An 11,642-nucleotide genomic window follows, 5' to 3' on the forward strand; every position below is an offset into this window, starting at 1 on the left:
ACCAGGAGTCCAACACTTAACTGATTGACTGAGCCAGCCAGGTGCTCCTCATGTGAGTGTTTCTTTATGACTTCTGAGTTAGAAAATAAAGAACTCACTTAAAAGCTCTCTGCTTCTTTTTGTCTCTTAGAAATAAGAGTTTTTTCTCAATGACTAACTTATTTTTTACTTTGAGGGTTGGAAGAAAGAAGTATGTCTCTGTATCTCTTTGGCCAGGAATTCCCCCAAACAAAGTAAGTTCTGGGCAGAGAGGAACCTCTCAGAGGTATTGAAGGATGCTCCATGTCATGTGACCATGACCCAAAAAAGTGGGTGGAGATCTTTAGAGTAGACATCTACTCTGTGTGACATCAGGGTGTTGGCACATCATTCAGTTACACCAGAATTTCCTAAAGTGATGGACAGGAAGTCTCCGAGTCTTCCAGAAATGGCGGAACTTGAAGTTGGGGAAAAAAAGGCAATGGGAGAAATTGAGAGGGTTTTTTAGTGGCCATAAGGGGTATCAGAGGAGGGTGACTGTGGATTCCAGTTATGGAATGCTGACACTGGTTCTGGGCAATGGTATAGGAAGTGAGCGGGTCTCTGAAGGAAGTCCTGGGGTTGGCATTTACTGGGCACACTGTTCTTCCTCACCCATCTCTCTTCCAGGCTTTTTTCAAAGCACGCCACTATCAAGCATCCCCAGGCATTCGAGGGAGAAAGAAGCCCTCTTTCTTTGTCCTGTGGATATAGATTCAACAGATACTTGACGCTGAATGGAAGGGAGAGGTTGGCTTTCATGAAGTTTTGCTTACTCCTAGATCTACGTTAGGGTTTGCTGAGGGAAACCCCTTGAGCACCCCTCCCATGTTCAGAACCAGATGAGAAATAATGCACAGAATAAACAGAGGAAATAAAAATGTCAGCTTTATAAAGGCAGGATAAGATGGCTTTTGAAACTTCTTTCTTCTTTCCAAAATGGATAGAATTAGCTACTGACTCATGGACCTGGATGCTTCAGCAGGGACACAGTCTGGAGGCCAGCTTACCCCACAGCACAGAGCAGGCCAGAATGCACCCCTTGGCCTACAGAGACCAAACTGGAGTGGCCAGAGGGCACTGAGTTAAGTCTTTCCTCTTGTGGAGAGACACGGATGATAGACGAGAGAGGGAGAGAACACTTGTGATGCTGTTCAGTCAGGAGCACCCTCATGGAGACAGGAGTGCTGGGATGGAGTCCCACATGCTCCAAGTGTAATAGTTGTCTTTCTGGGTTTTATTTTTCAATTTCAGTGGAAGACTTGCCAGCAGTACAGGCTGCCTTATTCACCTTTGCACTTCAGCATTTAAGAGGAGAATCAACACATGTTAATTCTTTGTAAGTATCATTTGAGTAAGTGGACTGGGAAGGAGAGAGGAACACCTCTTTCCAGAATTTAGGTTGGGAACTCCTGGATCTCATATTCTCCAGTTGCTTGGGCTTGGGGTGAAGCACCTAAGGAGCTCTGCTGCATCCTTAGGGCACAGCAGTAGCATGGTTGACATCATTTGCTGATATCCTAGAGAATTCGCCCTGGCCTCCTTGTCAGGTCTATTGCTGACCATGTTCTCGGTGGCCTGGACCTTGGTTGTCTCATTGACCCTCTAGGCTCAGTGCCTGCTAGCTGGTCTACCACAACACACACTGGCAAGTATTTGTTAATGCATGCTTGTCATCTGGATGGTGCGTAGGGCTTGTGGGCCTGGACACCATTACTGCGGCTTCCCCTGTCACTTTTACACCTAGTTAAAGGCACCAACCTATTATTATTCTTTCCTCATGGAGGACTTTGTTGCTTCTTCATTGGTTGTTGAAGAAGAAGCCTTACACCCTTTTAAAAAAAAACCATCCTAACCCAGTCTTGCCTATGATTGGGACTGACTCAGAAGTAAAAACAATTGCTGAATCACCAGCACTTCCTATAACAGCCCAGCATTTTCATTAATTAAGGCCTCCCTTCCCCATGTTGAATCATTCCAGCCTGAGATCTGAAATTAGGGTGCGCCCCAGGTGTAACGAGTTAGTTAATAAGCACAACTTGGTCTGCACTTTATTGGGGCTCCAGAGCACAGGCCCTTCCTGCCATCCTCCTCCTGCCAGTGTGGCTGCTTCCTCCAGACAGGAGGAAGTGAGAGTGTATGGATTGATATAAGATCAGCTTCCTTCTATTTGTCTGGGCATAAATATTTCAGAATTCAAACACACATACTCTTGACCTTGTAAAGGTGGGGTTTTTGGAAAAGCTTATTTCCCTCCCAAACCTGTTTTAGTCATTGGTGTTACTCCATTTTAAAAAACAGGTAATGTACTTAACGTTGAGTGTCAGTTGTTGAAATACTAGGGAAGCTTAAAATAATTCATCTGTTACATAAAAGCTTTCCTGGGCATATATTCCAAGTGAATTTTATACCTTTGAAGGTCACAAAAGGCTAAAGTCTTTCCCATCCCAATGTGGCCCCTTGCTGGCTCTTACTTTGAAGCATAGTTTGCTCATCTGTAATGTGGGCTCCTCCTGAGTTAATAGCAGCGTAGAAGAAAAATGCAGGCATGGAGAAGGAGAAACTAGCTCTATGGAGATCTACTATGTGCCAGCTACCTTGCCAAGAGCTTTCTTATACTGATATTTAAAAAAAAAATTAGTCTGAATATTTAAAAAGTCAATGCAAATGTTGGTAATTATTATAAGTTGTATAACTGTGGGAGAAGTCTGTTAATCTCTCTGAACTTAATTCTTTACCTATGAATCCAGAATAATACCACCAAACTCAAAGGGTGTGTAAGACTCAAATGAATTTATAGAAGTAAAGGTGTTAGTTAAAACTTATAAAGCAGCTTGTATGTATTAGCTAGTATTATTGATGTTGATGATAAACCATTAAAAAGCTGCTTGCGAGTGGCTTTGGTAGTCTTCCTAAAGGGGTATATCTTTCCAATGTGGGTGGTGGTGTAGTCAATGACAGTGTGGCAGAATAGCTATGTATCCTTTTATCTAACCCAGACTTTAAATACACCTTCTGATTAGATCACACTTATCAGTTTTAAAAGGAGCTCAGAGCCCAAACAAACACTGCTGGTCAGCCCCTGGAGCTGCCATCCCAAACTTTGGAGGTGGAACTCTTTTTCTCTGAAAATAAGCAGGAGAGTTTTTCATGGTTTTTGTGTTTTGTTTTCAGAATGACACATGCTTTGAGATCTTTTAACTTAAGAATCCTAATGGTCATGAAAGAAACTAAGGTAGCCATTCTGGTACTTTGTTCTACGATGAATCATTTGTATCACATGAAGTCAGCTCAAGAAATTGTACTTTCCTACCTAGAGGGTATCAGAGTCTCTGCCCACTTTCTTACTTCTAATTTCTGCTGTTCAGGCATGACAGTTAGTCATGTTGGGTCTTACTCTCTCACTCTCCAAATTCATCTGTTGACAAGTCATGATTATTAATAGACTATTTAATATATATTTCTTTTTTATTGTTAAGATTTTGTTATTTGAGAGAAGGAGAGCATGAGCGAGGGGGAGGGATAGAGGGAGAGGGAGAAGCAGGCTTCCGGCTGAGCAAGGATCTTGATGTGGGGCTCGATTCCAGCACCTTGGGGCCCATGATCTGAGCTGAAGGCAGATACTTAACCTACTGAGCCACCCAGGTGTTCCTTATTTAATATATATTTCTGCCGTTCTTTCACTAAATTAATTTGGCCACATATTATTATATCTGACTATTCCACTATCTTTCTAAACAATGTGCCTGTCTCCCTTCGGTCTTTCTTCTACAACCATCGTGGAGTCAGTTATGTTTCTGGAGTCCTGCTTGGATTGCGTGCTTCCTCAGCTCAGCAACGTTCAGGGGTTTCCCACTGTCTGTAGAACAAACTCCGTCCTCTTTACTTCTTTGTTTACCAGTTCCACCGCAGTCCCAGACACCTTCCCATCCTCCTCCAGCACCCTCCACTACACACCCAAGCTTTTGTCTTTCCCCTTTGCACATTTGCTCATGTCCTTCCTCTACGTGAAATGTGTTCCCCCTATTTCCATCTCATCCCACCTCACAGGGAATGTGACTATTCCGCTTCTTTTGCTCTCATCCTCTGCAAGGTCTCACAGCCCAGGACTGAGTTTTACAGGTCTTTTAAAACTCCTGCAGAACCTTGCTGTGACTGAGTTTGAATCTAGAAGTATTTGGTGTTTTTTCATTTAGTTCATCCTTGGAGTTAACTGGGTTTTCTCATGAGCCTGTGGAACTTTCCTGTACTATGCACATGCATAAGTGACTCATAAAATCAAAAGTGCTGGCCATTTGCCAATTCTAGTCCGTTCCCCCTCTTTTGACAGTACCACATCTTAACTCTGCTCTGACTTTGTTAAATTAACACTTGTTAAATTGAGCACACTGTGCCAGAGGGTGAGCTGCAATTCAACCACAGACCACAAGAAAAATTGAGAGAGAGAAGCTTATTACCCACAGATTGTGAGGCCTGTACACAGCATATCTTGAGGAGCAATGAAGGAAAGTCGAGGCGAGGTATAGGCAGAGAGAGAGGTAGGACCCGGGGCACATGCCTTTATTAGGTTCCATGAGTAGAGTGTTTTGGGAATCCTGGGCTAAGTTCGGATTTGTCAATTCAAACCGAAAAGAGCCAGGTTTTGGTAAACTCTATGTGCCCTCCGATGTAGGGCACACAAAAGGGGAAGGCCCTGGAAGGAGGGAGACTTTTATCACAAGGCTGGGAAGGTCATGTTGGGAACTTAGATTTACCTGTGACTCTGCAGCTGCTGTTGAGAGCATGGGCTTGCGTGAGGGGCTAGGGTCAGCTTAAGGCTCTCACAGGCCACTTGGCCAGACCAAGTAGACGCCGAGGCAGCAGTACCCTGCGGTAGTTTAGCTAAACCCTTGATGATCTTCCAGGCCAATAAACAAAACATTCATTACAAAGCAGAAGGAGCCCAAAGGAAATCATTAAAAACAAACAGACAACAACAACAGGTGTTCATTCCTTGTGTTTTATAAAGACGTCGACTTTGCTACTTCCTACAGCACTGGAGTATGTTTTTGGAAACCCAAAGGTAGTAAAAGCCTTTTTTTTTTTTTTTTTTGGAGAGAGGGAGTTGGGGGAGAGGCAGAGAGAGAGAGGTAGAGAGAGAATCTTAAGCAGGCTCTATGCCCAGTGCAGGGCCTAACTCCAGGCTCGATCTCACAACCATGAGATCATGACATTAGCTGAAATCAAGGGTTGGACACTTAACCCAACAGGTGCCCCTCAGAGGTGGGAAAAGACTCTTAAGAATGAAAATCCTATGAAAAAAATTAAATTTGTTGTACCATTTATACAGCTGGAAGTTTGCTGGCTATTGGAAGCAAATTCTTCCCATTCCCCATATGCTTGTGGATATAGAGGATATGTTTACTATTAAAATTTCTGCTTCTGTTTGGGATAGAAATGAAAACTAGACCAGATTAGTATAATGAGTTCTAATTCATACCAGCTTAAGGAAATACGTTGCTAGGAGAAGTAACAACAACAGAGGAACTTAGAGAAAGTTGAGTCTTTAAGAGCTGACCATGGAAGGTTCCCCTCACCCCAACCATTTTTATCACTATTCCTGATAATAATTTTTATTCATAATATTCTCTACAGAGAGAATATTCATAATATTATCTACAGAGAGCACTCTACATATTTTTGAGACTGGGAAAATTCACTTCTACATGTTACTTGAATTTGAGGCAGAGTAATTTTCTGGTACTTCTTTCCTAAATGACTTGATCAGACTTGAACACAATTGTTTTTCATAGGGCAGGGAAGGACTCAGCTGTGTGTTCAGACTTGTCCTATTAATGTTTATGGTTAATATATATAGGCTTAGGAATTTATTCTGGGGCATTATAGCACTAATAAAATAGCATAAAGACATGAGCAGTGTTTGATGTGTATCTGAGTTCAAAATACTTCTAAACACACTGTGATCACAATTGGTGTTTTTCAATGGCTACCATCCATTGTCTCTTGTGTTGAGAAAGAGATCTTTCTTTTTTCACTTTAAAAAGTTATGGTTAAATATAAAAATAATAAAATATAATAATAAATATATAAATAAATATATAAAATAATATAAATAAATATATAAAATAATAAAATTATAAAAATATATAAAAAATTTACCATATTAACCATTTTTAAGTGCACATTTTTAAGCACATTCACATTATTGTTCAATCAACACCACCACCCATCTCCAGAATTTTTCATCATCCCAGACCGAACCTATTGAACAATTACTCCCTGTTCCCCTCTGGCCCCCCACCCCTGGAAACCACCTTCCTGTTTGTCTCTATGGATCTGACTGTTCTAGGTATCTCACAAAAGTGGAATCATACAGAGTTTGCTTTTTTGTGGCTTATTTCACTTAGTTTAACATCCTCAAGTTTTATCCATGTTGTAGCCAGTGTCAGAATTTCCTTCCTTTTTAGGTCAAATAATATCTCATTTATGTATGTGCCACCTTTTGTTTATTTTTCTCTCTGCTAATGGACACTTGGAGTTGGTCCCACCTATTGACTATTGTGAGTAATACTCCTATGAACATAGGTATTCAAATATCTATTGAAATTGAGATCTCTTTCTTTTGGAAAAGGCAGGGCAAATGGGAAACAGTCATGCTTTTTCGAGTTATTGGGACTCAAAATTGCCTTAAATCCATTTTTTTTCAGGTTTTGAAAAGTAGATATCATGATGAATAAGGAACCCGAAAGTCTAAAAAATTAAAACCTGAAAAATTAGAGTATATACTTCCTTACAACATAAGGAAGGAAGGCCAAGTAACCCTGAATCTTTAAAGATTTGCTGCATTAATATTAGATGATGAATTAAAAAATGTAAATAAGAGATTCACCTATCCACATAGATGAGTGTTAAGTAAGAAATAATCTCACCATGGCATTTATGCTCCTAGATGGTAAGATTTCAAAATCCAGGGACACCTGGGTAGCTCAGTCGGCTAAGAGGCTGCCTTTAGCTCAGGTCATGATCCCCAGGTCCTGGGATTAAGTGCCACATCGGGCTCCTTGCTCAGTGGGGAGCCTGCAATTCTCTCTCTGCCTCTACCTGCTCGTGCTCTCTCTCTCTCTCTGACAAATAAATAAAATCTTAAAAAAAAAAAAGATTTCAAAATCCAAGTGACGAAATACTTTGAGAAACCTGAGGGAAAACCTAAATAAGAAACTTGAGAAAAGCCACTGACTATAACCACGAGGTTATAGAAGTTTGCTAATATTGCTTATTATAGTATTTAGGAGAGGAAATAGTATATGTTTATGTATGAATTTTTTATGGTTACCCTAACAAAACAACAACAGCCGAATATATACAAATTGGAAATAAAAACTCAGAGCAATGGAAGCAATGAGGTTTTTATGAAGGGTAAATGTGGCTGTTTAGGTGTAGGGGTTTTTATATTTTATTTTTTTAATTTAATTTTTTTATGTGGTTATCTGTTTTGTGTGTGTTGAGTTTGAGGAATTCTTTATAGATCTTGGATATCAGCCCTTTGCCTATAGTGTCATTTGTGAATATCTTTTCCCATTCTGTGGGTTGCCTCTTAGTTTTGTTGACTGTTTCCTTTGCTGTGTAAAAACTCTTGATCTTGATGAAGTCCCCAAAGTTCATTATCACTTTTGTTTCCTTTGCCTCTGGGGACATATCTTGAAAGAAGTTGCTGTAGCTGATGTTGAAGAGGTTACTGCGTATGTTCTCCTCTAGGATTTTGATAGATTCCTGCCTCACGTTGAGGTCTTTTATTCATAAACATTATTAAAATGTCTATAGTGCCTAGAGCAATCTATACTTTCAATGCCATCCCGATCAAAATTCCACTGGCATTTTTTAAAGAGCTGGAACAAACAATCCTAAAATTTGTATGGAACCAGAAGAGACCCTGAATTGCTAAGGAAATGTTGAAAAAGAAAAACAAAACTGGGGGCATCATTTGCCTGATTTCAAGCTTTACTACAAAGCTATGATCACTAAGACAGCATGGTACTGGCACAAAAACAGACACATAGACCAGTGGAACAGAATAGAGAGCCCAGATATGGACCCTCAACTCTATGGTCAAATAATCTTTGACAAAGCAGGAAAAAATATACAGTGGAAAAAAGACATTCTCTTCAATAAACGGTGCTGGGAAAATTGGCAGCTATGTATAAAGGATTGAAACTTGACCATTCTCTTACACCACACAATAAAATATTTTTAATTTCTTAAGGAACCTCCGTCCTGTTTTCCAGAGTGGCTGTACCAGCTTGCATTCCCACAACAGTGGAAGAGGATTCCCCTTTCTCCACATCCTCTCCAACACATGTTGTTTCCTGTCTTGTTAATTTTGGCCATACTAACTGGTGTAAGGTGGTAACTCAGTGTGGTTTTGATTCGAATCTCCCTGATGGCTAATGATGATGAACCCAAGATCTATAAAGAACTCCTCAAACTTAACACTCAAAAAACAGATAATCACGTCAAAAAATGTGCAGAAGACATGAATAGACACTCCTCCAAAGAAGACACACCACCGCCCCGCCCCCGCCCCCGCCACGGCAGAGGGAAGCCGTGCCCTGTAGTTACCCTGGTTGACGGCAGATGGCAGCAGAGAGAGGCTTTCTACATCTCTGGGGGTTCTATTCCAGGCTTCTGAGAAACATGGAGTGGTAGAAAAAGTCTTTGGTAAGTTATTTAGCTTCTCAAAAAAAATGGAAACAGCCAAACTAACTACTACTAACTAACTAGTCTCAGGTCTTTTCATGGCAAAAGTCTGTCATCTTTCATGATTTAGCTTTTTGTTTATGCGGGTCCCCAAAAGAAACTATTTCACACCCTGAACTCTTTCTGTGGTGCTTTGGTGTGCCTGTCACATCGTGCTAGTTCCACACCATACTGTTTTGTAAAGTAACCATGTCATACACATCTTCCCTCTGCATTGTGAGCCTTCAAAATGATCTTTGCACTCGCCAGGGGCTTAGAACAATGCTCTGCACATAGGAGGAACTAATAGATGTGTTTTTAAAATGGATAGTGAAATGATAAATATTCTTAAATATTTTTGTAAGATACTCAAAGTTTGTCATAATATCCTTACTATTAAGATAAAAACTTGTGAATTAGATGCAGCTAAGTACATTTATCCTTAAAACTCCAAACTCAAGTCATACTGATAAGATGAACTGACATTGAGCTGGAAGGAAATATTGGGTGGTTGTTCCATACTCAACATTTTTATTGGCTTAAATAACTATAGATAAAGCAGGCTAATTACACTGACAGATGACATAAAGCTGGAAGGAATTGCCAATAATCTGAATACAGGGCTCAAAAGATCTGGATGGACTGGAGGGATGAGCCCAAGTCAGCAAAATGAAATTCAACAGGGAAAATGTAGAGGCCTGCGTTTAGGTTGGAAAAATGTTTGTATACAAAGTTTGGTAGGAGGTGGGGGCAGGGCAGTGGAAGGAAAGGGGAGAGGGAGAAGTCTGAAAACTCGGAACCAGTGCAACTGTTCATGAACAAGGCTATGGTTCAACAATTTATGACCCAGTCATTCTACAGAATACTGCATATCTTTTAAAAAGAACAAGTTAGATTTATACATAGTGACCTGGAAAGATTTCCAAAGCATATTACCAGGTGAGAAGTTATCACAGAAAAAAATGTGTAGGAAATGCAAAGTGGTTATGTATGTGTGTGTGTATATGTATAGAAGTAACTGCAATTGCATAGAGAAAAGACTGGATGCCTTTACATGGAGAAGTTAGTACTTCTAAGCAGCGCTGTGAAATGAGACCTTCACATGTGACTTTATTTACTTCTTTAATTTTCAGTGCAAATATATTTATATATTAATTCTGTAGTTACATAAATCACCTTGGTGGTCTTGTAACTGAAGGTGAGGAAAGGTGATGAGCGTTCAAAAAGCTCCCTTGAGTCAATGTGTCTAGAAGAGTTACCCCAGTGCTGGGCCATGCTAGAGGGCTGCATCTCCCTTCTGGAAGACACTCGTGTACTGAAGCCCCCTGTCCTGAGGAGGAGCCTGCAAACTCCTGGTACTGTTACCACTGCTTGACTGCCAGAGGTCAGAAAACATGTTTTATTTATTTAAGAGAGAGAAAGTGAGAGACAGAGCATGAGTGGAGGGGAGAGGCAGAGGAAGAGGGAGAAGCCGACTCCCATTGAGCAGGGAGCCCGATGCAGGGTTCAACCCTAAGACCCTGAGATCATGACCTGAGCCGAAGGCAGATGCTTTACCAGCTGAACTACCCAGGTGCCCCTGTTTTTTTCTTTCTTATTTACTGGTAACTAGTAGGTTGGTACACAGTAGTTGCTTAATACTGATGAACGAATGTATGACCAACAGGGAAATGTGGAGCTGGAAAATAAAGTTGGGGTTGAACTGGGATCTGTTCTCAGCTATTTAAGGTTATTAAGTGGAAAATAGACTTACTTTGGGTCCACCAGAGGGCAGAACAGATGCTGGTGAGCTGGTGTTCTAAACAGGCAGATTTGAGCACAATGAGGAATTCTTCTGATGACCTCCAGCCCCAGGCGGTCTGTACTATCTGCAACCCGCCCCCCCCCCCTCCCTGCCCCCGCCTTATTTGGCCTCATCTCTTCCCATTCTGTCTCTGACTCTGGTGTCCAGGCCTTTCTCGCTCCCTGGATGACTCTTCCCTGAGATACCAGTTTGACTTGCTTCTCCATTTATTCTAGGCTCTTAGCAGAGAGGCATTCCCTGACCACCCTGTCCTGAATAGCGATTCTCATTGTCTCTGGCCCTTCCTATTTCCGTTATGCACTTTTGTTTTTCTCTGTTGCACTTATCTGCAGCATATATAATCAACAGGGATTTGTTTGTAGACTGCCTCCTTCAACATGAAGGCAGAGATTTTCTTTTGTTTGCCGTCCCGGTGCCCAGTAGTTCCTGGCACTCAGTTGGTACTCTGTAAATATTGGCTGAGTAAATGAATAATTCAAGATGCACAGGAATGGAATGGAGTGCCTCAAGACTTCAGGACTCCTTCTTAACCCTATCAATACGGGGGAAGATGGGGAGTCTCTATGGTTTCGGCAACTAGCTTCCGGAATTAAGTGCATTGGGAGAATTCGAGTAGTTCAACCCACCACACCCTTTGTGTGATAGGACTGTCTGCTATTGGCCTTTGAGTAGGATGTTACCTCCCAGAGGGGCACTGTCCCTGTCCATTCAAAAGAATGAAAGACTTTTTGCCAGAGCAGCTGGCAAAATGAGATCATATGCATAAAACATTTGGTTATAGAGACTCTAACTAGATGAATGGAACCTTATGGCCCTGTGGACTTTTCTCTCAGTAGAGCAGCATTGCTGTTATCACCCTTTTTGTGCTATGACATTCGCACCCAGACCCTCCTCTCTCTTCTCCCTCTCTATTGTGCTTAGTTCAGGCTTTGTGTAAATATGCATTTTTTTTCCAGTGGCCAGTTTATCAAGCTTTGCTGGAGTCCTTTCTATCTAAAATACCACCAATCATCTTCCCAGCTTGGGATCTATCTTACGGAAAAGAGATGGCAGTATTTTACCTAGCATTTTACGACATAGCAAGCTT

General features: G+C 41.2%; 1 long non-coding RNA gene across 1 annotated transcript; it reads left to right on the plus strand.

Moving 5' to 3' along the window:
- The first annotated feature begins 172 nt into the window (after positions 1-172).
- On the plus strand, positions 173-1,357 carry LOC309848857. Its single transcript, XR_014303340.1, has 3 exons — positions 173-233; positions 649-768; positions 1,273-1,357. It is a non-coding gene; the product is annotated as an uncharacterized lncRNA (long non-coding RNA).
- The last annotated feature ends 10,285 nt before the right edge of the window (positions 1,358-11,642 follow it).

Source organism: Mustela nivalis, assembly GCF_964662115.1.
Source record: "Mustela nivalis genome assembly, chromosome: 15".
NCBI classification, from domain to species: Eukaryota; Metazoa; Chordata; class Mammalia; order Carnivora; family Mustelidae; genus Mustela; species Mustela nivalis.